General features: G+C 46.2%; 1 long non-coding RNA gene across 1 annotated transcript; it reads right to left on the reverse strand.

Moving 5' to 3' along the window:
• Nucleotides 1-1,237: 1,237 nt before the first annotated feature.
• On the reverse strand, nt 1,238-2,003 carry LOC119282599. The gene is made up of 3 exons (XR_005138797.1): nt 1,824-2,003; nt 1,385-1,577; nt 1,238-1,296 (listed from the first exon to the last, which is right to left on the reverse strand). It is a non-coding gene; the product is annotated as an uncharacterized LOC119282599 (long non-coding RNA).
• Nucleotides 2,004-6,247: the final 4,244 nt, after the last annotated feature.

Raw genomic sequence — 6,247 nt, forward strand, 5'->3', positions numbered from 1 at the left:
CAGCAAGCGCTGGAGGATTTAAGCGCCAAACAAGAGAAAGTTAATAAGCTTGCTAAGAATCTTGCAAGCATTATGGGTACCCAAGATATTGTTTCTTGAGATCTTCTGAAGTGGTTTCAGTTCTGGATTTATTTTGCTGCGGCGTTTATTTGCGCTGGTCGCCAACTTTGACAACCAGTGTATATGATATGCTGCTTTGTTCCCTATATTTGCACTCGTGGCGAACTTTGATGCCCAGTGGATGTAATATGTGTAATAGCCATGATAGCCTAGCATAAGTTGCTTGCTTATTTATTTCCTTGTTGTGTTGTTTATTTGTTTGCTCGTAGTCAGTGCAGTTCTTTTTAAAACTAGGCCACAATAATCATGGGCTAATATTTACTGCAGTGACACTGGGCCTCCTACGGGCCATAGAAACAGTGGGCCTTCTATGGACCGTAGAAACAATACGCCTTCTACGGGCCGTAGAAACAATGGGCCTTCTACGGGCCATAGAAACAATGGGCCTTCTACGGGCTGTATCATCAATGGGCCTTATACGGGTCGTATGACCATAATGGGCCATCGTTAATAGGCCGTATTTGATGACGCTATGAAAACGGCCCAACATATTAACGGACCACAAGCGAGCCGATGTAACCACGGGCTGAATTTGGCCCACAAGCAGAAAATGACAGTAATGGGTCGTAAGTAAACGAATGCTGGAAATGAGCCCAAGAATAAATGGGCTCTGAGAAGGCCGAAAGATAACATTTGCTGGAAACGGCCCAACTGAATAACGGGCCCTTAATGGGTATAAAGTGATATACTGTTCATTACGGGTCAGTTTCACCACGGGCCGTTAATGGGTGTAAAGTGATACACCGTTCATTGCGGACCAGTTTCACCACGGACCGTTAATAGGCCAAGAGTTACATAGGGCCTCATATGGGCTGAAAGATGTCATGGGCCATACATGGGCCAGAAGTGAAAATGGGCTGGAATCATATTGGATGGTCCAGATGACGCTACTGGGCCTAATTCGGATAGGGCGTAACGGGCCTTGGGTTAGCGGCTGTAAATAGGCTATATGCGAACATGCCGTTAACAGGCTTCCCATGGGCCGGCCCGCCACCTTTTGACCAAGTAAAACGGGCCGGTCTTTTCATAGGAATGGGCCTCTGTTGGGCCCATCTGAATTATTTAGTCTAGCCAGATATGTGTTGAGCAATCACTTCCAACAATTTTATTACCTGGACATATGCGAACGCATCTCCAAGCATCCTGGTAAATACTCGTGCCATCACCTCCACAAACCTGTGTGAGTTGCAACATTGATTGATTTTATATACGCATCATAAACAGAATGTTCTTGCTGTTGGTTAAAGAGGGAGAGTAGCTATACCCGGTGCGGCCTCGACAGACACATGTCTGGGAAGCCGGTATACACCGTCCTGCTCATGTCACTGGCATGGCCAAGAAGAGGACTTGACCACAATGCGGTGCAGCAACGGGAACGCTCATCAAGAAATTCAGAGAGTACCACCCTATCAAGAAATAAACCAATTACATACGTACAAAGAAGAGTCAGGTCAGACCTGCAAAAGCAGAATCATTTTCAGTGCCATCAATATGTTTCGACTATACTGAAATTAGCGATAGACATTAGTCTTGACATTAAGTGTACACAATGTTACATCCAATTCAATGGAAGGGGGCAACATATATAGTAAGGACTTTATATAAAGATACGGAGGCACCATATTTTTTTGATTCCTGATGCGACAAACAAAATTTCACCTCGAACTAAGTAAGATGCATATTCTCCTGAAAGATGAACTTACCAAATGCAAGCTAAGGGCTGGTTCAAACTTTATATCTTCGGACAGATTGGTGCAGAAATAGCTCTTGCTTGTGTGCAATAGAGCGAAGTGCTTTCTGAAGAAGTAAACAAAAGGAGTACGCAATTAAACAAAGAGAAACATTAGCATGGCTCAATAAGAAATGCTGATTGTTCACTTGCATTAGCAATATATGTTGTGCTTGGTCAATTAAACAGACAGGTTCCAGATGATTGGATATGTTGTGCTTGGTCAATATAATTTTAGTAAATATCACACCATATACCTTCAGAGTTCTGGTTGCCAAGCATCTTTAGATGCCCAACCTTCAGTCAAGATGGCAATGGCATCATCTTCTCTCACCTACAGGCTACAGTCCTCTTCTACTCTTGTTCCTCCTGGCCTACTCGTGCAGCGCATCGCCCAGCGATCAACCCTCCTGTCCTGTAAAGTGGGTTGGCCCGGTGTTCCCATACTGACAATGCCCAAACATGACAAATTTTTGCATGATTTTCAGATTGCATCACTGGACAGGAAACAATGGTCCTGGAAATTAATCAAAGCACCAAAGTCTCACCATTAATCTATGGACGACGTCGTTCTCCCAATCGGAATCCTCATGGTCCCAAATGCTAAATGGTCCAAACTATGTAAGAGAACCGCACCAGCCAATCGAACATGAAACAATGGTGATATGAACCAAATACTGTGTGAACATTTTGTAAACCTTTGTAGTATTTATGAGTGAAACTGCCTTGAAATGCAACATATCAACACATTTATACCAGTTGTGCGATGTGCCCTGTTAGTTTGCCATTCCATAATCCATTGCCATCAAAGTAGCTGGCATAATGCCCTCAAAATCGTTCCCAGGGTGATCCATTAACCTAGAGACAGAACACCAATTTCAGTAAACAAATAAGCAAAACATAAGGTTGTAATGTAATGAAGATCTCAGCTGTACAATAAAAAAGAGAGAAGCTATTGTATCTAATTAGAAGCAGCAGTGCATGTCATGGTATATACTTATATTATGTACATATTTCGGTATCAGAACACCCAAGTAGTCTGTTAACATATTCACAATGCTCCGTCAATGGTAAAACAGTGCTAGTGTAATGAGTGAAAGTTTATTTGTGCCTCTTTGTACCTCCAGCATCAAGGCCATTCTTCTCGTCTCAATATTCCGGAGCAGCAAAACAAATGAGTCGAAGCTTTGATAGATAGCATGCGTTGTTATACGCTCGGCAGAACAATCCAAACTACAGTCCAAAAATCATTTGCGGACGTGATAAATTATGACATTGGTTGGTGAGGAACTGCCCCTATCCAAATGTATACAGATGAACAGCATTCAGTATTCCTCAAACAGCAACATCCATACAGCTGAAAATACAGTAAATATCAATACAGATTCAACAAACAAGGTTTCTAACAAACCAAAGTGAATTAACCGAGTATGTCTAGGTAATGAATGTATTCGGCAAGGTACTGCTCAAGTGCTCAATATGTCTTCGACCCAGATAAGTTCAAACGGAGTTAACCGTAGCCATCTCGATGTAATTACTGCTGTAATTAGTAGCAATGACTATTTCTGCGAACGTACAGAGAATCTACCGTGTTCACTACTTGTGTTCCGGAAAACAGAACAGTTCCATTTCATGAGCCGGTACCTTCCCTTGCTATTCTCTCGCAAAATTCTCCCCGTGAATGAAGAAGACGAATACAGACGTGAACTGACCTTGTCGATGCGATCCCACCAGTGGAACTCGGGCTCGATCAAGCTGCGGCCGTAGTTGAGCATCACCGTCGGATAGAAGAGCGCCCTGGCGAATACCTCCACGAACGCACGCTTCACGCCTAAGCTGCCCGCCTCATCACGCCCGTCAGAGACCATCTCGCCGACGACACCCGCCTCGTCGCCGACGCCCCTCTCCTCCTCCCGCCCGGAGGGAAGCGCCGGGGGCATCTCATCGACGCCGCTCGCCCCGTCCGGCTCGCCGCTGACGCCCCTCTCCCCCTCCCACTCGGAGGGAGGCACCAGGAGCATCTCATCGACGCCCCTCACCCCGTTGCGCTCCTGCCCCCCACCTCCTCCCATACCCACTCCCAGCCCCAGGGCTCCACCTCGCCGCTGTCGACGCGGCTGACCCCTACCTCCTCCCGCTCCCAGGGATCCGCCTCGCAGCGACGTATCCGAGGCGCGGTGGTGGCGGTGCAGGCGGCGGCGTCCTGGTGATCCACGACGGCGGCGACGGTCGCCGGCGTCTCCCTGGTTCGGCGGCGGCGGCTGCATCCCGGGAGAGGAGGAGCAGCGGCTTGGGATCTCGTCCGCGTCTTCCCTGCGAGGTCCGCGGTGGCGATCTGGTGCGTCTGCAGTCACAGATGGTAGGTCGAGGGGATCGAGAGGGCAGTCTCGCTCGTGCGTGCGAGTTCTGGTTTTTTTTCGTAGGTTTTCTTCCAGGACGGGAGGTTGGGCTCGGGCGGGTGCGGGACTCGATCGCGGGTTTTTTTTTTTGGTTTTTCGCGGCTGGGAGGGAGGTGGGAGGAAGTACCAAAGAAGTACCAAAAAAGACTGGGTAAGGTGGGACGAAAATAAAACTCGGAACGCGACCTACCAACTGAGACATTAGGAGTAGAGATGCAGAAGGGAATTCATAGTAATATATTGCCTCTTTATTATTCATTCTTCTTTACAACTCATAATCTGGTATCATACAACTCATCCATCGTTTTATGGCATGATAGCTGTTGATGTTTCAGCAAACCAAACTGTACAATTCACAGTAATCTATTGTCTCTTATTCATTCTTCTTTCTTCCCAACTGGTAATAATAATCTGGTTTCATGGAAGCACGGAAGACGATGAGGACGAGGAGACGGTTGCAGACGAAACTGAAATTGAGCAGCTGGCTGTGCACTGATCAATGGTGTCGTAGCAAGCCAAATTGAGTGAACAACAGTAGTCATTATGTTTATCTAGGCAGCATCTTGGGATGGGTTGACTCTTCTTGATATACGCAAGTTGATCCTCCTTGTCCGCATCTATGCATCTACCTATAGAATTTTTGACACATATAGACGATTTGTATTCATGATTAATCGATGAATCATGAAAAAAAAACATGGAACTATTAAAGAACGGATATTGAAGAATGATGTGGCTAGTCATCCATTGTCACTTACATTGCGCATGAATAGTGAAGCATACGAGAAGGAGAAGTACTAGTGCGTGTATGCGCTTGGTGCACTCCCCGGCCATGTCTTTGTAGCTAGGCGATGTATCACTTTCTATTGCAAATGCCCTCTGGTCAAAGTATAATTTTTTTGTGTTTTGACTTCTGAATGTTTTGCGGAGTATTATATGGACCATATATATAGAGAGAGAAAAGATAGATGGCGGGATTTGATCGATGAAATATGAATGTTAATGATACAGTGGTGTATGTTTCCTTGCGTGGAGATATGTAGTTAAGGCAAATATTTGGTGTGATTAGATCGTGATGGCATTGTGATCACGCTTGACAATGAAACGGCAGTATTTCTTTCCATGTGTAGAGATACCGTAGTTGAAACAAAAATTTGCTCCGATTAAAGCATCTACAGCCGGACTTGGCAAATCCGACCATCTATACATCCGTGGACGCGCCCGGGCATGCCTGGGGACGCATCCGGAAGGGCCTCATATTTCCGTTTCGGCATCCATATATCTCAAATACGGACTCTCAAATCCATGCAAATACATGCACGTCGATCATACAAGCCAATGTCTCACGTAATTAGCAAATGTTGTAGATAATGTTTACATAAAATATATTTTAAGTGCCAAACTCATGCATTGGCTTCTTGGTTGCCATTGTGGGTTCACATGTACTCCACGAGTGATCAGGTAGTGGGAAGTAGGACTGTACGAGATAGGTCCCACGCGTACTTTCCTTTAAGCAAGGCCCTACACACCTATGCATATGCATGCATGCCCATGATCATGGCGTGGCTGTCCGAAACGAAACCTGATCACTTGGGCGGCTTTCGAGCTGTCTGGTCCGAGAGAGGAAACAAAGCTAGCTCAGCGAGGCCATAAACCTGACCACTTGGGCGGTTTTCACCTTCCATGTTACCTTTCCCTTCCTCCTCTCTTCAGGAGGGGATCCACAAAAGAAGAACCTATCGGCCCATTTTCCTAATGCTGCATCGCCGTGCTCCGCCCTTGCATACCGAACAAGCAGCCCAGGCTTTTGCTGCACTCACCCTCCAATCGAGCACACGTGCCTGCACTCTCAGGTTTGCCTCCCCTGCTCTCGCATCCTCGCAACCCTACATCCAGAGGAGGAGCTAGTGTTATGCTCTTGGGGGCAAACAATAAAAGGTTCCATTGAAGCCCTCCTAATTTTCTCAACTTCACATCATTTTTAAGGTTGGGGACAATC

Source organism: Triticum dicoccoides, chromosome 3B (genome assembly GCF_002162155.2).
Source record: "Triticum dicoccoides isolate Atlit2015 ecotype Zavitan chromosome 3B, WEW_v2.0, whole genome shotgun sequence".
In the NCBI taxonomy this organism is placed as follows: Eukaryota; Viridiplantae; Streptophyta; class Magnoliopsida; order Poales; family Poaceae; genus Triticum; species Triticum dicoccoides.